General features: G+C 41.9%; 1 protein-coding gene across 1 annotated transcript in view; it reads left to right on the forward strand.

The window, feature by feature from the left end:
* Positions 1 to 23,714, forward strand: part of GALNT17 (polypeptide N-acetylgalactosaminyltransferase 17) — a 434,680-nt gene that overhangs the window by 67,095 nt on the left and 343,871 nt on the right. The gene's annotated exons all lie outside the window — the stretch shown is intronic.

The raw sequence follows: 23,714 nt of genomic DNA on the forward strand, positions 1-23,714 counted from the left end.
CCTCCCCTCCCCTCCCCTCCCCTCTCCTCTCCTCTCCTCTCCTCTCCTCTCCTCTCTCTCTCTCTCTCTTTCTCTCTTTTTCTCTCTCTTTCTCTCTTATCTATCTTTCTATCTATCTATCCTGGGCTATCTCCAGTCTTCCTGATTTATGTCTTACCACTGGAATCAGATGGCTCTAGAGAAGAGAATGTAGAGGCTGGTGACTTTGCACAGCCCTCTCTCCCTTAAATCCAATTCACTTGCAAGTCATGGCATCATCTTCTTGATGTCATGGTCCTCTTTGAGAATGGAGAAAAAACTGCATATCTATCTATCTATCTCTATCATTCCTCTCCTCCTGCTCCTCTTTCTCCTCCTCCTCATCATGATCATCTTTTTGGGTCATTCTGGGCCAATGGTTCTGCTAGTGGGAACCAGAAGGGAGCTGCATCCCCTGTGCCCAGAAGATGGAGACTTTCTGGGGGTGTGACAACCCCGGTTCCAAGGGACTGGGGAAGGGGGAGGGGATGTGCATGACCCCAGATGCCAAGCTTCCAGGGACATTCCATGGTGCTGGTGTGTGGTGCCCAAGGGGAATGAGTTGAGGTGGGGGAAGGCCAGTGTTGAGATAATCTGAGTCTATGGGGGGATGAGATGTAGAGAGAGCATCTTCTTAGTGAAATCTGGGTTAAAGTTCATGTTGTCAGCTTCCAGAAAGGACAAGATTCATTGATCAGTCTTCTATGTCCACAGGGGAAAATAGATGCCCCAGGCCTGAGCTGAACCAGATAATGGGCAAGAACATCTGATTTCCAGCAGAGAGTTTCAGCAATTAGCTGTGGTCTTCGGTGGTCTTCTCAACTATGATCCGAGGGACTAACTCTGCATGCCATCTATGAGATGTGCTACACAGAGAGCTCCCACTTTCCTCCAATGACTTCTGACAGCTGTGTCTAGATAGAAAGGAACAGGTCTTGGTGTTGGGAATATATCTTTAAAACCTTTTTTTTTATTAATAAAATTTTGTTCCAATGTCACATAAATTCTGGCATCTTCCTGATTGAATCCCCCACAATTTGTATAATGTCTGAAAATAGCTAAGTAAAACATCATAACAGAGGGGTTGATATGAAAACTTGAATTAAAACAATTCTGAAGCTTGATCTTGCACCCACTAAACAGGCAAAGATGGTAAAAAAGGCAAGGGCTGTGGAGGAGGGAGGAAGATAAGCATTTATTAAGTGCCTACTGTGTGCCAGGCACTGTACTGAGCACTTTAAATGTGGCTGTTATTATCAATAAATCAATTAATAAATATTTCTTAAGTGCCTAGAATGTTCCAGGCATTGTTAAGAAAGAGCATGGAACTGGCAGTCAGGAGACCTGGGTTCTCATTCTTGGTCTTGTTCTGTTGCTAACTAGCTGAGTGACCTCAGGGAAGTAGCTTCTGTCAAATGAGAGATTTGTAACCAGCCTCTGAAAAATGGGCAAGTGATTATTTGCAAAGCTTCATGAAAAACAGCCTGCCCCCTCCTCATATGGTACCAGCTGGGCACCAGAACTCAGTTTCTAAGTAGGTCTTTGAAAAGACGCCTTGGACATGCTGAAATAAGGAAATGACTCACAGTTCTACAAAGGTGACATTTTCATTGTTCCGCCCCCCCCCCCAACACCAAAAGGATATGGTACTAAAAGTATGCTTACTCTCTCGGAGACATACCAAGATGCTGCTGCAATCTTCTTAGGGAAAAAGCTGGGCCAGCCAGAGATGGATCTGAAGGTACAAGCCTTGGCTGAGGCTGGAGGAATTTTCACTTACGCTTAGAAGAGGCCGAAACTCAGGAGCTGGATACCTAGTCTGAGGGCATTTTAGGGACCAGACAGGCACGTCTTCCTTTTGCTGCCTCTTCAGCGGCTTGGCTTGCGGCTTGTTCTCCCTAGGACCTTTGGATTTGCTGACAAATAGTGCCTGGCACATACTAGGTGCTTAACGAATGCTTGTCGATGGATTATGCAGCTTACCGCTTCATGGAAGCATCCAATAACTGTGGAATGTCACTGTTCCATTAATAATGATAATAATCACTAATGTGCTTGAAAGTTTGCCAAACTCTTATCATGTTATCTCATTTGATGCAACAACTCTGCAAGGTATTTCATATGTTTTGACCCTCATTTTACAGATGAGGAGACTGAGGCAGTGAAAAGTTAAATGATTTGTCTAGGGTTTGAGGAAGAATTTCATTTCGGTTCTTTATGACTTCCAGGATAACACTTTATCCAGGGTGCCATTGTAACCCAATGATGTAATCCCATATTATTCCTCATCCTGAGATTTGAATTATTATTAATAAATGGCACCTTGTGATGGAGACCTATCTCTACACTCCTAGCTGCTGGTACCTTCCTCTCAAAAATGACCCACTCTGGATGGAGCTTGCATATATTGGTTTTGCCATTTTCACTCTCTACCTTTGTGGCCTTGGGCAAACCACTTAAACTCCCTGGGCCTCCGTTTTCTCATTTATTTACAAGATAATTTCTAAGGCTCACCCTAAAGTTGTGATTCCATGATCAAGTCAGCTCTGCAGAGTTTCCTGAGTATGTGCTTATCCTCTGTGAGACTAATCATATTTCAGGAAACTATTTCCCCTTATTCAGAAGAAGTTAAAGTTTTCAAAAACAGCTTTCAATAAGAAATTGAAATGAAACAAAATCACTAAGTTAAAAATAGAAAATAGTTGTCAAATATGTTTTTTGAATAGTTTGGGTCCTAATCCAAACTTATGGCTACATTTCCTCCCCAAATCCAGTCTCTGTAAACTTGGAGTGTGATCTACACCAGGGTTTTAATCAGTAAACCAATCAAGGGCCTACTATGTGTCAGGTGCTGTATTAGGCACTGGTGATACAAAAATAGAAAGTGGTCCCTACCCTCAGGGAACTTGCATTCTATTAGGGAAGGAGATAAGTGTGCACTTATGAATATATATATATACAAACTCGATATCAGGCAATTTCTGGGGTCAGTAACAGGAATATCAGGAAAGGTCTCAAGAGCTGGTGAAGCTTGAGTGGAGCTTTGAAGGAAGCTAGGAATTCTAAAAGGTGGAATTGAGGAGGGCATGTCCACCAGGCGTGAGAGATAGTCTTTGCAAGGCATGAAGGTGGGAGATGGATGAAGATGATGAGTGAGATGATAACAAAAATTATTAGAATTGAATGAAACATTTTAAAACCTTCAGTGGTATACATATATATGTATGTATGTATATTAACATAGTAATCTAACGATATATACATATGTACATATACATAGTAATTAAAAACCTTCAGTAGTATATTTTATGAATGTGTGTGTGTGTGTGTGTGTGTATGTATTATGTGAGGCTGGTGACTTTGCATAGCCCTCCCTCACTTACATGTCATGGCATCACCTTCCTGATGCCATGGTCCTCTTTGAGAACCAAGGACAAACAACATTATATATGCATACACACACATATATATGCATAGTAATTTTGTGTAATTATTCTTGGTTTTTGCTATTTTCTCTTTTCATTTTAGGCCTGTGTTGTATAAACCAAAACAGCCATCTGAACTCTAACTATGGGTGTTTTGATCAGGGCTGAGGTGTACCTGTAGGATTGCCACATCTGCCTCCTGAGAGGGCCTATCAGGATAGTGCAGAGGCATCTGGGGTCTCTCACCTCTCGGTCTTGGTGGATTATTATTTATCTGGTCTGACTGAGTACCTCAGAAGGGCCTCTACTACTCCAGTAATAATAAGAATGATGATAATGATATTTAATAACTTGAGAGGTAGTCTGGAACAGTGGTCAGAAGGCTGGCCTTGGAGACAGAGAGACCTGGGTTTGAATCCCGCCTCTGACCATAGTAACTGCAAGATGGTGGGGAAGTTACAGATTGCTGCAATCTGTAGCAATGGAGGGTGTTTCCATACCCCACCCTGCTATATCAATGAAAATCACAAGTTGGGTCCAAAAGGAGAAAAAAAATGTAAAAACTCATAATTGAGTCCTTTGCTCACAATAAAATTCATAGGGTTACTTAAGATAACACTATTATTATTCCCATGTTATAGATGAGGAAACTGAGGTTTTAAGCAGTTTCGTGACTTCCCAAGATCAAATAGATAAATGTTAGAACTGGAACTCAAGCCCATGCCTTTGAACTCCCAATCTGATGCTCTTTTGAGTAGACTTAAAAGTACTTTGGTTTCACGGCTATTAAAAGAAAAAAAAAGATTTCTATCTTTTGTTTTTGCCGAACCTTCATTTTTGAATATTTTCCTCTTCATCCCCCTTACATTGAACCATCCCTTTATAACAAAAAACAAAACAAAAAAGAAAGCTTAGAAAAACTAAACACATCAGCTGAATTTGACTGTATTTTCAATATTCTACACCCATGGTTCCCTAGCCCTCCCAGGGAAGGAAGGATTCATATTGCATAGCTCATTTAAAAAATCCAAATGAATCCAAATTAATTTCGTCTTGAGAATTTAGGGGAGGATTTCACCATCTTTCTTGAGATATCAAGAGACGCAGCCCGAACCAGGCTTAGCAAACCCTGGGGAAGATTAGAGTGATCAAGAAGCTTACAATGTATTTGGTATAACTCGATTTTTTTTAGTGGCTACATAATTGCCCTAGACACTTTCAAACACACCATGTAATCTACAGTCTTCATTGGCTGGCAGATAACAGTTCAATAACGACTTTCCAATTAGTTTGGCACCCACACACCCGCCCTTTATCCGCCTCCTTTAAGCACAGCTTTGGTTGGGCTCAGACAATACAACGTCCCTGAAATCTGCTGCTTTGTGTGATGAGAAACTTGATGTAGTCTAAGTAGGAAGAGCTGGTGTGGGGGTTGAGCTAAGAATTCATGTTGGGAAGGGAGAGTATGCTAAATCCTTGGCAGGTCAGCAGGGAGAACAATGGATTTCCATTAAGTAGATATTTTTGTTTATCGCTCATTTGGTGATGGTGGTTTTTCTTTCCTTCGAGGACACTGAGAGATGGGTAAAGGAGGGATTGATTGGTCCTCTAAGCAAATGGACATCTTTTTTTCATGGGTCATTTGGGGCTTCAGGTTTCTCTCTGACACTAGGTTTATCTTCGGAGGTAGGAGCCTGGGTTTTTTGTTTTTTTTTTTTTTTTTTGATCTTATAAGTATGTGATGGAGCAGGGGACTTTTTTTTTTTGGTAAATCAAAGGATAATAGAACAGTAAGGACTTTGAAGAAAGCTGGGTGAGTCAGCGGATAGAACGATGGACCTGGAGTCAGGAAGACTGGAATGTAAATGTGGCGTCAGACACTTACTAGCAGTGTAACCCTGCGCAAGTCACTTCACCCTGTTTGCCTCAGTTTCCTCATCTGTAAAATGGTCTGGAGAAGAAAATGGCAAACCACTGCAGTATCTTTGCCAAGAAAACCTCAAATGGGGTCATGAAGAATCAGACATTGCTGAAAGGACTGAACAGCAAAAGAACTATACCCCTTTATATTATAACAGATAAAATTAAAGCCCAGGGAGGAGGGATGGGGGCCTTGGCCAGTGTCACCCAGCTAGTTAATGGAAAAGCAGGGACTAGAACATAGTCCAGGGCTCTTTTCTGTAACACAATCTTGTCTTTTCCTTGGCTTCCTAGAGGTAGAAACTTGGAGGTGAAGAAAGGGCTAAGTTACAACTTTTAACATTTCACTAATTCATGTCAACTAGGGGTGGGGGAGGATTGCATGAATTAGCAAAAAGAATAAATGACAGAGTTTTAAAAATGCACTGACTTCCAAGTACCTAAATAGTACAAGGAATCTGCTGATAATAAACTGGTGTCAAACAGAGCCCCTGTTTGGATGAGTGGATTCACTTGTCATTAGCAAGGTGCATTTATAAGTAAGCAATTAAAGTACTAAATTAAAATTCTTAAAATCTTTTCTCCTTTTAGGTATGTTAAATCCGGACTCATAAATTATTAGAGCTGAAAGGGGCCCTCAAAATCCTTCGCTCTAACCCCCTTACTTCAAAAATAGCTAACATTTATATAGTGCTTACTATGTGTGCCAGGCACTGTGCTAAGCACTTTACAGTTATTAACTCATTTCATCTTCACAACTACTTTGGAAGGTAGGCGCTATTATTATCCCCACTTTACAGATGAGGAAACTGAGGCAAACAGAGATTTAGGGACTTAGGGTCACACAGCTAGTATATGTTTGAGGTTAGATTAGAACTCAGGTCTTCCTGACTTCAGGCCTGACGTACCACCCAGCTGCCTCTGACTTTTACATAGGAGGAAGCTGAAGGTTAGGCCAAATGAATTTTCACAAGGTTATACAGTTAGCTTGTCTAAGACTTGAGTACAGATCAAAGGGACATAGATTTTGGAGCTGGAAGGGACCTGTAACCCACTTAATGGACTAGTCCCTCTTGGAGGGACCTTTAAGGCAACTTCATTTTACAGATGGGAAAGTGAAACTAAGAATAATTTCCCCAGGGTCACATGGCTTAGGAGAGAAAGGATTTGAACTCAAGTCTTCCAGGCTCCAAGTCTGGCATCAGGATTCTGACTCCTGGTGCAATTCATTTTCTTCTAAGACCTCCGAAGAAGTCTCAATTACTCTAGTCCAGGAGTGGGCAACCTCTGGCCTTGAGGCCACCTGTGGCCTTCTAGGTCCTCAAGTATAGCCCTTTGATGGAATTCAGGCCTCAAGGCCACATAGGGCCACACTTGAGGACCTAGAAGGCCCACCCCTTGCTCTAGTCATTGATTCTGCCCATCCTTCCTTCACAGGGTCCGGAATCAAGACCAGAGCAGTTGAAATGAAGCCTGGCAAGTGATTCTAACACTAGTCTGGGGCTTCTCCCACCTCAGAGCGAAGAAGCCCCATTTAAAAGGCAAAAATTCCATTTCCTGTTTAATAACAGAACCCCTAAAATAGCTCCGGGTAGAGCAGCCTTCTGTCACTCGGAGGCTTCTGTGACAGCGTCAGCTAGGAGAAAGAAGATGGCTGTCAATCACGTATGGAGGGAATGGAGAGGAGCGTCTGGGAATCTGGAGATCAGAATCCTGGAGGCGGAGAAGATCGGAGGATCATTAAGTTCCCATCCAGGGTCAGAGTCCCTTCTATGAGGGCTCTAATCAGTCATCTGTCCTGTGGTTGAGTACTCCTGGGACATCACTCTACTACTGTGGATTACTCACATTTGTAATTACATTTATTTATAGGACTTGTAATGTGTGATCACTTTCAGCTTTAATATTTTAAGGCTCTTGGCTCAATTTCAATTTGTTTAGTTTTGGGGAAAAATGATTATAGAATCAGGGAGACTTCAGGAAGACCTAAATTCCAATCTTATTGTGGACACTTACTAGCTGTGTAACTCTGCACAAGTCACTTAACCTCTGTTTGCCTCAGTTCCCTCATCTGTAAAATGGGGTTAATAATAGCATCTACCTCCCAGGGTTAATGTGAGGACTGCATAAGATAATAATTGTAAAGCACCTAGAATAGTGCCTGGCTCAGAGTAGGCATTATATAAATATTATTATTGTTATTATAAAATGGGTATAACAATAGCACCTACTTTCCAGGGCTGTTGTGAGCATCAAATAAGATAATTATAAATTGCTTAGCATTGTGCCTGGCACATAGTAGGTACTATATAAATGGTAGTTATCATCATCATCATCATCATCATCATCATCATCTCCAATGGGTTGTTATGAGGACTAAATATATCAAGCACATTACAAACCTTCAAGGGCTATATTCATGTTAGATATGGGATCTCAGAGTGAGAAGGCACCAAAGATTATCTAGTCCAATCTCTATCCAAAACATGAATCCAATCTTATAACATTCCTGGCATGCGATCATAGATCTTCTGCTTGAAAATCTTAGGTGATTCAAAGCTCATAAGCTTTTGAGGCGACTTGTTGCACTTTGAAATCCCTCTAACTGTTGGGAAAATGTTTCTTATCTTGAGCCAAGATGTGTCCTTCTTAAACCCCCCTCTCTTGCTCAGAGAGACGCCCTTTGGGGGCCGAGTGGAGAAAATAGAATCCCTTTATTCCACAGGACGATCCTTAAAATATTGAAGACGATAATCATGTTGATCTCAACTTGATTCTCCTGGTTTCTTTAATTGATCTTAAGTAGGGCATGGTTTCAAGTCAAATAATCATATATTCAGAGTTGAAAGGGACCTCAACTCTCTTATTTCACAGATGAGGAAACTGAGGCCCAAAGAAGTTATAGGGTCATAAATTGAGAGCCGGAAGGGACCTCAGGGGCCAGCTTGCCCAACCCCTTCATTTTATGCATGAGGCAACTGAGGCCCAGACAGGTGATTTTCCCAGGTTGCACAGCTAATAGTCCTAGGTGAATGTAAGCTCCTTGAGGTCAGGGGTTATCTCTTTGCTTTTTCTTGTATCCCCATCCTTTAGCACAGTGCCTGGCAAATGATAAGTGCTGAATAAAATGCTTGCTGACTGTCTGCTTGCCAGGCAGGATTGGAACCCAGGTCTGCTGACTTCCAAATCCAGCTCATGTTCCCATGTGCCACACCCCCTCCTCCAAAAAACACTCCAGTTTGTATTATTTAAGAATAACAATTCTAAAGTGCAAAGTCACCTCCCCTCCATCCCCCCTCCCCTCCCCATACCTCAAGAATGAGGTACAGTGCTTGAGATCTGGTCTGATCAGGATAAAATATGACAGGGTCACCATATCCCTCACACTGGATATCATGTTTCTCTTAATACACCCAAATATCACATTAGCATTTTTGGCTACACTCTCATACCAATGACTCATGAATCTTGCAGTCCATTCAACCCCCATTGCAATTTCACGTGAACTGCAACCTGGCTATGTCTTTCTAATCCTATACTCATATAGTTGTGGTTTAAAAAAAAAATCCAAGTGCAGGATTTTCAATTTATCCCTATTAAATTTCACCTACCTATCTTCTCCCTATTATTCTAGTCATTTGAGTTTTCTTTTTTTTATATCACAGTTCTGACATGCAGTGTATTATCTATCCCTCCAAGCTTCATATCACCTGAAAATTTGATAAATGTGTCATCTACGCCTTCATTCGAGTCATTGATAGAAGTGTTGAATAGGATAGGGCCAAGGGCAGAGCCCGTGAATGCTAGGACAGCATCCATCTATTAATCAACATTAGGCCCCATCATCGAGTCACTTCACCCTCCACCTGTCATCCATCCCACATCCTCCATCTTTTCCATAGGATGTCATGAAAGCCTTTGTCAAATCCAGAGTTACTCTGTCTAAAGCAACTACTTGATCTGCCAGTCTCATAACCCTGCTGGTGTGGAAATGACGATAGTCTGGCAGTTCTTATTCCTAATGAACCCACGCTGGTTCTTGCTATTTACTTTGTCCCTTTCTAAGTGTTCACAAACCATCCTTTTAATAACCCATTCGGGCATTCTACCAGGAATCAACCTCAAGATCACTGGCTTATAGTTGGAGATAAACCATCTTTCCATCATTTGGGAGAGTTGGAACCATTCCTGAGCCCCAACCCCAGCATTGTCATACTTGGGACTTTGTCCTATCTTTCCCTACTGCTTCTAAAGCAAAAAAAGATAGAAAAGGGTGGAGGGTAGAATATTAAGGAGGTTTTTAAAAAATTCTGTTTTCCTCTTTGTTCTCAGCACTTAAAACCTTTAGAAATCCTCAACAGAGCTGTGTGCTTGACTCAAGGACAGGAATAGAAGAAAGTGAGACCCTGTTATATTCTGCAGCGGGGTCTGGCAGGAGAGAAATTCTGATCAGAAAGCTTAACCATTATTAACAGTAATAATAAAAAAGACAATTAACCAGATGGAGCTGCCTCCCACTTCCCATTAGTCAGGCTTCTCAATTCAAACCCTTCCCAAATTTCACCTCCCACAGGGAGTACTTTTTAGGTGGGTGGATTGGCTGACAATTCTCCTTCCTCCCTCTTGCATCTTGACCATCATCTGCTCCAAGGATGCCCACACCCCATTTAACATGAAAAAGGAAATGAAAAATCAAGACAGCCTGCCAAGCCAATTTGAGAAGCACAAACCTTCCCAAATCTTTGTTTTATGGTACAAATGCCATACTTTTGACTGGACCTTAGACCGAGCGTATCCAGAACCTTATGGTGTCTGTTGAACAATCTTTTACCTGCCTTCCGTTATCTTCATGTAGAATTACATGTGTACTTCATGTCTCTCCAGCCTTACTGTAAGTGCTCTAAGGGTAGTAGTGGTGTCTTATATCCCCTATGTCATTTAGGACCCAGTGCAGGGTAAGCAGTAAACAGTTCATAAATCCTCATTGGAGTGCCTTGCTCTTCTTGGCTAATGTCGCGATTAGTCAAAAATCTTAACATGAGCTCATGTTTGGGCTTCAGTATTAACATATATAAACAACCTTGGCTCTCTAGAAATGCCACCATCAGAGAAAAAGGATTCACTTGTTTCCATCCAAGGAGAAAACCCATCTGAAAACAAAAAACCCAAACAAAGTGATTCCATCACGGGCACCCTGATCGTTAAAAACCTCTGCTCTGTTGTTTTCTGAAGCAGTCACATCAGGGAGGAAATGGAGAGGTGTAGCGTATTAGAGGAAGGAGGAGCCTCAGGGATTCAATATCGATTCACCAGATTTTTATTCAGCCCTAACTATGTGTAAAGTGGTGTGTTCGATACAGTGGGATGGGAGATAATCAAGATAAATAAAACATGAGCCTAGCCCCTCAAGGACCTTATTTAGCAAAGGGAAAAAAGACAGGTACACTGAGAACCAGAATATAATCATTATATGAGATACATAAAATATTACAAGATCCAACAAAGAGAAAGTCAAGTCCAGCTTGGGGGGCTTCAGGGAAGATCTCTTCATGGAGGAGATAGCATCTGAGATGGGCCTTGAAGGGCAGGCAGATTGCGAAGCACATTAGATGGAAAGGAGGGCACGCCACAGGTAGGAAACAGCATGAGCAAAGGGGTAGAGGCTGGAAATCTTAGAAAGGGATTGGGGGATGGTGAATGATTTGACCAGTGTGTACACGATGGGGAGCAGCTTGAGGTGTTGGAGCCAGATTGTGGCTCCATCTCCCACTGGAGTGGGATTCTTTGGGGTCGTAATCATGAGCTATGGCCAGAGTTCTGTTCACTTTGTTAGCCAAGGTAGGCTAGCATAGGTATGTGTCACGCATGCCCTCACTTGCTGAGGATGACAAGGTTCATTGGATTTAGAGTCAAGAGAGGTCTTTGATGTCATATGGTTCAACTCTTCAACCAAGAAGCATCTATTAAGGCCTACTATGTGTCAGACACCGTGTTTGTGGTACAAACACAGGGAATGAAGCAGTTTGGATTCTGAAGGAGCTTACATTGTAAAGAGAAGAAGACAAGTGCACATATGAATGTATACAGATACATAACGTTAAATGACAGTCTGTAGATAAGACATGGAGTCAGTAAGACCTGAGTTTGAATACTGCCTCAAATACTTACTAACTGTGTGACCCTGGGCAAGTCACTTAATCTGTCTACCTCAATTCCCTCATGTGTAAAATGGGCTAATAACAACACCCACCTCCCAGGGTTGTTGTGAAGATCAAATGAGACAATTACTATAAGGCACTTAGCACAGTGCTTTGCACATAGTAAGCACCACATACTGTTAGGCCAGGAAGGTTAATGAATCTGCCCTTGGCCACTCCCAGGGCACAGCCCAGTTAAGGCTTCCCCTTCATAAGCCTGTTGGTTGATCAACATACACTTCCTGAGCTCTTGCTGTGTGTTTGTCCAAGATACTTAGGGGTTCTGGGGTCGCATTCTCAGCCCCCAAAGATCCTGCAGTCTAGTGGGGACAGTGGTAGGATATATACTCTTTAGGATTATGCGTTTTCAGCCTTGGCAAGAAAGGTCTGGACCTGGTCAATACTGTTCTGAGCAGTGTTCTTGAGTCTAATGAGGGATATAGGAGATTTGGTCCCCACCTATTCTCTGGTCATCATAATGGGGCATTTCTCTCTCTCTCACCCTATCCCTTTCCTTCTTCCTGCCTCCATCCTTTTTTCCTCCCCTTTTCCTCCCCTTCCTCTTTCCAGAACAATGAGGTATGGTGGTTAGAGAATTGGCCTCAAAATGAGGAAGACCTGGGTTCAGGTCCTGCCTCTGACACAAAATGGCAGTTCTAATCAGGTTACTGGACTTATCCATGGTCTTGCCAACTTTTTTTCTTAAATTTTTTTTAATAAGCTTCTTTTTTTTTAGGCAATTGGGGTTAAGTGACTTGCCCAGGGTCACACAGCTAGTAAATGTCAAGTGTTTGGTCTGATGTTGGATTTGAACTCAGGTCCTCCTGACTTTAAGGTCAGTGCTCTATCCACTGCGCTACCTAGCTGCCCCTCTTACCAACTTTTAAAGGCTATTGGTTGAAGAGAAGGTGCCTTCCTATATTGGTAGAGGGAATTTCTTCCTCAGAGAGTTCCTAACCAATTAAATGATGTCCATTCCCTATCCTAGAGCAAGATGAGGTCCTAAGCTAAAGTAGATCAGATGGTCTGGGACCAGCTAGATATGATGGGCCTTCACCAATCAGCATAGCATGGCCCCAGAGCAGAGCTACACTTATCAAGATCTGTCCTGTACTATGGGTACTGGGGCAGGAGCTTAACTCCCCTATCTGATTCCTCTACCTTACTGATCTCTCTAAAAGTCATTGGATCATAAATGTAGAGCTGGAAGGAGGCTATCCAACCACCTTACTTTTACAGATGAGGAAACACGAAGCTAAGGGAGGTTATAGGCCTAGCACTGGATGTTGTACATTAGAAATGCATGATGAAGGCATTCATAAGTATATGATGAGTGAATGAAAGGACCTGCCTGGGCTTGGACTGACATCAAAGTTTAACCCCCATCCCCCAAATTGTGTAGTGTAATGTAAAGCCCTGGCCAAGTTTTCCTCTGTTGGAAGAAAGCTGGAAATGAAGTCCTCCATGCCCAGGCCTGACCTGAGGCTTTCCCAGGAGGGGGTGTTATCTCTGGCCACCTGCTTGTGTTCAGTCATGCAAACGTGACTTCTCCATAAAGCGAGGCAGTCATTCCTTCCAGGTTTGTGAGAGACTCCTTCTGAGGGCCTCTCCAGTCAATCAATCAATCAATCAATCAACATTAGTTAAGCGCCTGCTGTATGCCAAACCAATGTCTTTGCTAAGCAGTTCCCACTGTGTGGCTAGATTTCCCCCTCCCCCCTTTTCATTTTTTCATTTTCAACTCTTCCCCCCCTTCCCCCATGAGGCTGGAAGCCTTGTGCAAACATCCCAAACCTTCCAGGCCCCACCCCCGCTCCCCTCCTTGTCAGGGGTGGCCATGTAATGCTAGGAGAAAGCCCTGGATTTGGAATCATAGGACCCGGCAGTTCTATCCCTGGTGTGAACTGGGGCAAATCAATTCACTTTTCTGGGCCTCGGTGGTTTTCCCGCTCTGTAAGATGAGGGGGTTGGACTGGGAACCTGCAGCCTCGAGGCCACACGTGGACCTCTAGGTCCTCAAGTGCAGCCCTTTGACTGAATCCAAACTTCACAGAACAAATCCCCTTCATAAAAGGCTTTGTTCTGTGAAACTTGGACACAGTCAAAAGGCTGCACCCCAGGGCCATAGGTGACCTCGAGGCCGCAGGTTCCTCACCCCAGGTGATCTCCAAAGTCTCTTCTAACTTGAAATCTATGACCTGAAATCTATTTTTTCACTGATGGTGGTCCTTCTAGAAGTGTGCTGCTAAGTGTTTAACAATCGGTTCACTGAAAAAAAAAAGAGTATGCACGACTCACTTGTTATTAATGTTTTCCCAATCACTCTCCTAAGTCTCAACCAGTCAATTAAGCCCTGACTTCTAGCATGTGTTGACTTCCTAGATGTAAATGGTCACACTGAAAATTTTAAGAAATTTACAAAATCGAGCTAGTTCTAGCCCACTTCAGCCCCTCCTCCTTCATCCCCAGAAGTGCCTGTAACTCATCGGCGTTGCTCCCGAGGGACATCTCTGTCCTGTTCATTGAGGGACCTTTGTTTCAGAGATTCCCTTGGAACCATAGACCTGAATATCTTTCTTCTCCCTCTTATTTCTCTTGGCTCACATTCCCTCCCATCAAGAAATCTGGAAGAAATGTAGAAACACAAAACCCTTCATGATGTGGCTGCAGGTCAGTCCTTCCTCCTCTAGATTGCACACCTGACCAGTGAGCTTATCTTTAATAAGAGGCCAGTAGACACAGTTGGCTTTAGAGACAAGGCATTTGCTGAGATGGCATGACAAGTAGTTACAGAACAATCCCTTCCATAAACCTGAGGCTCACAGCGAGGGGACCCAGGCAGGGATCCAAGGTAACCCTTGAACCCCCGAGCTGGTTCTAGCACAGCTTGGCCCCTCCTCCCTCCTTCCCTACAAGTGTCTTCGGTGCAGATTTGCACAGGCATTGAAATAACCCCACCGGCCTTTTACTTCTCACAGTGTCTGTAGGCTGCTTCACCCCAGCTGCAACATCTCCATGGGGCAGGTTGCTCAGATGGGCCTCCATGGTCCTTTTGTTGGCACGGTTCACCTCTCAGCTCTGGAATCCACAGTTTGCTCCTTTCTCCGCTATAGGAGATCCTGCTGCTGAAAGCTGCTTCATGCCCTTGACTCTGTGTGTCTCCTTTGGCTGCTCCCAGCTAGATGCGGTACTTCCTTTGGTGCAAATAGCCCTTGTGCAGGGTGCCTCAGCATCCCACAAGCCCGCAATCAGTGGCTGTGCAGCTCCGCAGCTTCCTACACTGTGGGACTGAGTTCCCCAATTCTCCTGGGATTCTCAGCTCCTTGACTAAACCCTTGGGCGTAAACCCTTGCTAGTCAGCCAGGGATGAAGGGGACAATTGACTGGGCGTATTTCCCCAGTTGATGAAATTGACAGAATGTTACAAGCACTTCAACAATAAAATGTTTGTGGCAAACACCGAGTACTTTGCAGACCCCTGGTATTTTACGTGTCCAATAGACTGCTGATCTCATTGGGTCCCCAGAGGGGTTTTTCTCTCACTAGTGTGCATGATTTTGTGATGATTTTGGTCCAAAGAGGCTCCCAGTAGTGTCGTCTTGGTGGGCAAACCTTTTAGAAATTTTCTTGGTTATCATTCAGTCTTTGCTATCAAAGGAATATACTTTTCTCACTGATTTTTCTTTTTAAAATGATGGAGTTGGAGAAAAGGACCTTGACGGTCCTTTTCCTTTCTAAATCTATGATCCTATAACCTTAGGAGTTCTGGTTCTCTCTCTCTCTCTCTCTCTCTCTCTCTCTCTCTCTCTCTCTCTCTCTCTTTCTGTCTCCCTCCCTCCCTCTCCATCTCTTTCCTTCTGCCTGTCTCTCTCTCTGTGTGTTTCTCTCTCTGTCTCTCCATCTCTCTGTCTCTCTTCAATGATTAAAAGTCTATTTTTTCTTTCTTCTACCTTTCTTTCCATTATTAGAAAACAACAACAACAACAAAAAACAAACCCCCTTTTAAATAAATCCACATAATTTAAGACAAATAAATTTCCCCATTGAAAATGACCAAAAATGTATGCCCCCTGAGTCCACCCCTGCTCTGTCAGGAGGGGCTGTAATAAGTCACTTCATTGATCAGAGCTCTCTCAAAGTCGCTTGTCTTTATGATGTTTGTTGTATAATTTTTCCTCCTGGTTTTATTGTCTGGTGGAGAATTCAGTTCTCCCACAGTTCATCACAGCTCTTGTGTTAATAGTGCCAGGACCACCATTTTCTCTTAATGAATCCTCTGCCATTGTTAGAAGCAGTTTACCCAGGAACAGCAACCCGGGGAAACTCTGGCTTCAGCAGAACTCCTATCCCAGACTCCACAGTGAGCACAAATCTTAGGTCTTTCACTCAGATTGCCTTTAAGAGATGGGGTTGGGAGGTGGGGTAACATCAGGAATGTGCTGGTAAATGTTTAATAACCGACTTGCCAAACGTATACTCAAGATACACTTTTAAGTGTAATCTGCATTGTCAACATTGTGTCCTTTACTTTCTTAAGTCTTTTGACAATTAAAAAACCCTGGAAATCGAGCCCTGATTTATAGCATTTGCCTATTTCTGAGGCGTAAGTGGTCACATTTAATTAGATCTCTGAGAGATCCTTGCTGGTATGAACTGGCTGCAGAATACCTCGGTATCTTCTACTCAAGTGAATGCAAGTTAAACTGTCCCCTCCTCCCCATTTAACTCTCTTCCGGTTCTGGTTGGGATTATTCAAATCACCCAGGAGTCTTAACAGTCTTCCTTTGACATCAGCCTAAGGGGAAGACTGTGCTTTTAGTAGTTCTCACCCACACTAATAGAATAGAAGCCCCCTGGGGGCAGGTACTGTTTTTTATTATGTCTTTGTACCTCCAGAGCCTATCACAGGACTCAGGACATAACATCATAGGAGCCTCTGAGGCTACTTATTTCAACCATTTTACAGATGAGAAAACTGAGACCCTTGTATCTAAGGTTATGTTGGTAGTATGTATCAGAGGCTGCATTGGAACCCAGGTCCTGTGTCTGTAGAGCTATCCATTTTACTTTGTCATGATATAGTGAGCATTTAATAAATGTCTATGTGATTGAATTGAATTGGATTCATACTCAACAAGGAGCATCATTCATTCTTCCAAATGAGTCCATGAGAGAAAGAGGAAGAAGCAAAGATCCTGGCTTAGGCTACCAATATTTTTATCACAGGCTCTCAGAGGAAGACAGGAGGCATGTTTTTTAAATTCACGATTGACTCAGAGCTTGGATGTATAGCTAATGTGTTGCATGGCATAAATTGGACTTCCTAATAATCTCCATGGGCTGGAAATGATTGACCTAGATGAGAAAGATGTAATTTAATAGGGATGAATGTAAATTCCTGCATTGGCTTCAAATCAATTACCTAAATACAGGAAAGGAGGTGGGTATGGATTTGGCTTGATTGTTTCACATAAAAAAGACCTTGGGGTCTGAATCAATTACAAGCTCAGAATGAGTCAGCCTGTGTTATGGCTATTAACAACCCCAATGCCATCTCAGGCAGAATTCCTGGATGTGCGTATACAGATGATGGGAGGCCTTCATCAGACCAGCATGGAGGAGGATTAGGACCAGGGGTTGGGAGATAGAGGAAGACTGATTTGGTGATAATATAGGGGTAAACTTTTCAAATACTGGAATTCTGCAGTCATGGAATTGGTTTCTTGACAAAAATTGTGAGCTCCCTTTTAATGGAAGGGTTAAAGCTGAGAATAAATGCCCCCTGTCGGAGATGCCAAGGACATTTATGCATTGGGAGTGTGCTGGAACCAGCTTGAACAAGTTCATGAAACCCAATTGTTAAATTTTCAGTGTGTTTACAACTTAGAAACTAGCGAACTCTATAAATCAGGGCTTGATTTATTGGCTTTTGGGGGGGGGTCTAGGCATAAGAAAATGATGAAAAAAGGTTATTAATTCATATTAGACTGAAAAGTGTGCCATGTGTTTATTTCCCTCACCCCTAGAGAGCTGCTTGTTAAACATTTATCAGCATACCCACCACCAAAGTAGGTTTAACTAGCTTCTACATTTTCATTGAATTGAATCAAAATATTAGTTTTTGTGAGCCTGTCAGTCTAAGGTCACATGCTGCCTATGTGGTAACATCAAGAGATGTTACTCAGGTCTTTCTGAGTACATGCTCCACAATCCACCACTGCATCACCTAGCTGCCAATCAGTAGCTGCCATTTTGATTCTTAGCATTTTGAGGATGTTAGCTTGAGTGCCTGGAAGGATGGTGGTGCTCTTGTCAGTGATAAGGAAGCGCAGAAGAGGGGAGGGTTGGGGGTGGGGAGGAATGATAATGAGTCCTTTTTTGGACATGTTGAATTGGAGACATCTATAGGACATCCTGTCCAAGATGGCTCCAAGAGGTGGTTATTGATGTGGGACTTGAGCTCAGGAGAGAAAATATGGCTCTTAATGTAGATCTGCATAGAGATAATAGTGACCCCATGGAAGATGATGAGACCATCAGGTGAGACAGCATGACAAAAAGAGAGGAAGGGCCAGGACTGAACCTTGGAGGACATCACTAACACCTATATTACTGAGTGACATGAGCTGCCCAAGATATTCACTGCATTCTAGGCAGGTAGGTATTTGAAGGCTTCTGGGAGTCTCACAGGTGCAAATACCAATGCTTTGGGAAGGCTCGGTCCTTAACTATGGGCAGCATAGTCTTGGCAACTACAGGACGACAGGGGATAACTATATATGACTATGTATATATACATACCTACATATATAGTTATAGATATAACTATATATAACTACATATACAACTATGTATAATTGTATATACATAGTACACGTATACTATGTCATATTCTATACTATTTATTATTTTTATTACTGTATCATATACTATTATATATACTAATATATTTACTAATATATTGTGGGGATTGTGGGGCATGTACTCAGAAAGACCTGAGTAACATCTCTTGATGTTACCACATAGGCAGCATGTGACCTTAGACTGACAGGCTCGCAAAAACTAATATTTTGATCCAATTCAATGAAAATGTAGAAGCTAGTTAAACCTACTTTGGTGGTGGGTATGCTGATAAATGTTTAACAAGCAGCTCTCTAGGGGTGAGGGAAATAAACACATGGCACACTTTTCAGTCTAATATGAATTATTAACCTTTTTTCTTCACTTTCTTATGCCCCGACCCCCCCCCCACAAAAACCCAATAAATCAAGCCCTGATTTATAGAGTTCTCTAGTTTCTAAGTTGTAAATACACTGAAAATTTAACAATTGGGTTTCATGAACTTGTTCAAGCTGGTTCCAGCACACTCCCAATGCATAAATGTCCTTGGCATCTCCAACAGGGGGCATTTATTCTCAGCTTTAACCCTTCCATTAAAAGGGAGCTCACAATTTTTGTCAAGAAACCAATTCCATGGCTGCAGAATTCCAGTATTTGAAAAGTTTACCCTTATATTATCACCAAATCAGTCTTCCTCTATCTCCCAACCCCCGGTCCTAATCCTCCTCCATGCTGATCTGATGAAGGCCTCCCATCATCTGTATACGCACATCCAGGAATGTAAATTATATATACTAATAGTATATATATTTATATAGTATATTATAGTATATTATAGTATATTATAGTATATATATATAGTATATTTATAGTAATAATACTTATATATTATGTATTATATATAGTATATACTATAATATACTATCAATATATTCTATCCTGTTATTTATAGTTATACAATATAGCATATAATAGACTATATTAGTATTGTATATTATTATCTGTAATATGTTATACATTATAGAGTATAATATATAATATGTTACATAATACATTACATATTATAGACTATATTATATATATTATAGATAACAGATTATATTATATATATAGTTACATATAATATAGTTATTTTGTTGTTGTTGAGTCATTTCAGTCACGTCCAACCTTTCATGACCCCATTTGGTGTTTTTTTGGCAAAGATACTGGTGTGGTTTGCCATTTTTTTTCCCAGCTCATTTTATAGATGAGGAGCCTGATGCAGATAGAGTTAAGTGACTTGCTCAGGGTCACACAGCTAATAAATTTTTGAGGCCAGATTTTAACTTAGGAAGATGAGTTTTCTTGACTCCGGACCTGGTGCTCTATCCACTGTACCACCTAGCTGCCCAATACTGTTTTAATAATTATATAATATGTAACATATAATATAGTACATATGATATAATATATAACTACATATAGTTATACACATAGTAATTACATATAGCTTTATATATATAGTAACTACATAGATATAGCTACTACATGTAACTATATGTATAATTATATATAGTAACTATATAGTTATATAACTATATTTATAGTTTTATATATATGATATATAGAATTTTAAAAATGAAAAGTAATAACATAGTTGCCATAGAAACAATTAGTAAATAACAGGAAAGATTATCATCACGCATTCCTGAATCAATACAATCTCAAGGGATTAAGTGTTAAATTAAGGCTCTCTAGGCTCATGATGTGATAAGGACTGCATATGTAAGGTTTTTCTTTCTCTATGAGGAATGAATGAGTAGGTTGGAGCCTTCCCTGCAGGCAATCTTGGTCTTCCGTTTTGAAAATTGCTGTCTGCGACTCCTCATTTCTTTAGCTGCTCCTGGTATCCATGTGATTTCTAGTCTGGTTCTCTGCCCCATGTGGTTCCAGATCTCCATTGAGAGATCTCCATTGTCTCTCTCTTGTGTCTACCCCTCCCCATCCTCTCAGTGCAATCAGCCTGTGTGGTGGATACACCCATATTATGGGAATTTCAGGCACTGGTCTTCCATGGAGCTATTATGCTCCAGGCATAGGCATCCTGGGAAATGTAACCCTTCTGCACTTGGGAGTAAGTGATAATTGCATTTTTATTAAATGCCATTGACTTCTCCTAGTCAGTCTCAGCAGATGCTGGCAACAAAGGCCTTCTTTCAAATGACTTTTTGAACGATTTGCTCTAAGAGTAGGAGTTTGCATGTTCGAGCCTGGGGCAATTGTATGTTTTCAAGTTCAAGAACATGGATTTTACAGAATCTTAACCATTCAATTCCCCTGGTGCTCTCAGAATAAGACGGCACATACTGGTTTAGATCTCCCATTCTCTTCATCTTTAAGGAAGGAATGACTGGTAACCCTGACATCTCTAGTTGTGAGTTTATAGTACTCTCTCCCTCCAGGAAGGCTGTGACTTCTAAGATGTCATGTAATCTTTAATGTAGACATTTCTCACCATAAGTAAATCTGGTAGCTGAAAATGTGCTGTAAAATAATTTATAAAGTCAGGAATAGCTTTGGTGCATGTCACTGAAGACAAATTTTCAGGCCCCTTGAGTGTGTTTTCAAATTAAAGCTGCTCCCTCCCATTCCCTACCAGCCCCAGGGAATATTTCTGCTTAGTGTTCAGCAAATATCTTCCCCAATATGTTTATTTTCAGGGCCTGTACCAGACCCCATCTCTGCCATACATCAATGGTATGTCTTTATTATTACATCTCAGCTCTAGCCTTTACTAGCTGTGTTATCCTGGGTGAGTCAATTCCCCTTCTTGAAACCTCCACTTGCCCATCTTTGGAATGAGGATAAAAAATACTTGCTCTCTAGACTCCTTGCCCTGGTTGGCACATGGCCTGGTGGATAGAGCACTGGACCTGGTGTCATGAAGACTTGAGTTCAAATGTGGCCTCAGGTGCTAATTTTTGACCTTGGGCAAAAGTTTGCTTGCCTCATTTTTCTCATCTGTGAAATGAGGATAATAATAGCACCTACCTGATCAAAAGTGAATAGAGATGTAAAGTGAAAGATATGCTATTAGAATTTTATGTTGGAGCATCATTGCGATCTTATTAATGAACTAATTGTATCCTGATTCAACAGTGTAGGTGAAGGAAGTCTAAGCATAGGTTCCCAAAGTGGATGATACCGCCCCCAGGGGGCGCTGGAATGATCCAGGGATGCAGTAGTAGCCTCTGGTCCAATTGGGGTGCATTGAATAAAAATAAGGGGATTGTAGAAGCATAAGGAAAGAAGAGAAGATAAGAAAAATTTTGAAAAACCATTTGTACATGTTTAATCTGTTGTATAACAGAGTTAAAGTCATAGTGATTACATTATTTTCCAAATAAACACACAGAATGCAGGTTATAACCAATCTGTGGTCAAGTCCCCTGACAGGTCTTAACAAAAAAGTGTTGAGAGGCCAGTCTGTCACGCATTGTTGGGAAGTCCAGCATGCATAGGCAGGAATATGTGCATGTAATGACTTGTTTACAATATAATACAGTTACATGATACAATATTGCATCAGCAAAATTTCAATGCAGGAAAAAACCCCACAGATTTACAGTAAATTATTAAATTTAAGATGTATCACTTAAAAATATTTTATATTTTTCTGAAATGACACAAATTTCAAAAAACATTAAAGGGTTAAAGAAAGTAGGTTTCCAGAGGGGGTGCTGAGTAATTTTTTTTTTTGAAAAGGGGGTGGTAGGCCAAATAAGTTTGGGAACCTCTGGTCTAGAGGCTTCAGTATAACCCTAGCAGATAAGCCTCACTGGAGGGATAAATCTCATGTCCTCCGCCCTCCCTAGACCTCATATGGAGCATTGTGCTTAGTTGTGGGTATCACAGTTTATGAAGGGCGTGGATAAACTGAAGAACATCCAGAGGATGCAATCAGGATGGGGAAAGGCATTGAGTTAATGTCATGTGAGGATCAGTTGAAGGGACTGGGCACGATTATCCTGGAGGAGAGAAGACTCAGGACGGGTGCAAGAACCTGATTCACGGGTCTGAAGGGTTGTTGTGTAGAGGTAGGGTCAGCCTTGCTGCACGGAAGCTTAAAAGACATCAATTTTGGCTTTATGTTAGGAGATACTTCCTGAGCACAGGAGGTGTCCAGTGGGACTGCCATGTCATGGGCCCTTTGAGAGGTGGGGGGTGCCCCGTCCTCTGAGGTCTGCAAGCAAAGGCCGCATGATCATTTGTTAGCTATGTTACGGGGGTGGGGGGTGGGTCTTTTCAGGAGAGGTTGGACTAGATGTCTATGGTGATTCCTTTCAGCTCTGAATTAAAATCTTGTGATTCTATGGAGAGAGACAGATAGAGAGAAGAGGGGAGACATACATAGAGACAGTGAGACACAGAGAAATGGGAGGGGGAGACAGAGAGATGGGGGAGAGAGAGAGATGGGGAAGAGAGAGAGAGCGAGAGAGAGAGAGAGACATAGAGACAGTGAGACACAGAGAGAGATATAGAGACAGTAAGACACAGAGAGATGAGAGGGGGGAAGACAGACAGACAGACAGACATTGAGAAGACAGTGAGACACGCAGAGAGAGATGGGGGAGGAGAGAGAGACAGAGAGAGAGAGATACAGACGTAGAGTCAGTGAGACAGAGTGAGAGATGGGGAGAGATAGAGACAGACAGACAGAGACAGAGACAGAGACAGAGGGAGGGATGGGGAGAGAGACAAACAGAGTGTTTGGAAAGTTGATGGGGCTGTTCTAGCAGGGGCAGCTGCGATGTTTGAGGTAGCTGATGCTTTCAGAGGAGGGGATTGTGAGAAGAGATGATGGCGCATTCATTGTCTAGTGAGGCAGACATTCACCAGAGCCATCAAGAGCTTGGTTTCAGCTTTTGCTGTTCCTTCTCCATCCTCTCTCTCAAAACCTGACAACAACAGTGTCTTCGTTATTCTACATGCAGCCTTGACTTTGCGCTCATCTTATCTGACCTCAGTCACTCAGATACGAAAAAATTAGAATGTGACTGCATTTGTCAGGAAGCTTCTCGTGACCCTTTAAATGAATACTGCATTTGCACTTATAATTGTTTCATATGAGAGAGTGCTAATAATATCAAATCTCACCAAAAAAGAAAGCTGATGGGAGCTTTTTAAGAATCATTCCAGCGTGTAGGAGCAGCTGAGAATAACAATTTGAGCGCCAATTCATTTTCTTTGCTACATGAGTAGCATGTTTTCTGGAAAAAATGATGACGTTTCTTTCTTTCTTTCTTTCTTTCTTTCTTTCTTTCTTTCTTTCTTT

The sequence above is a fragment of the Vombatus ursinus genome, unplaced genomic scaffold, assembly GCF_900497805.2.
Source record: "Vombatus ursinus unplaced genomic scaffold, bare-nosed wombat genome assembly UNPS02014768.1, whole genome shotgun sequence".
Classification (NCBI taxonomy): domain Eukaryota; kingdom Metazoa; phylum Chordata; class Mammalia; order Diprotodontia; family Vombatidae; genus Vombatus; species Vombatus ursinus.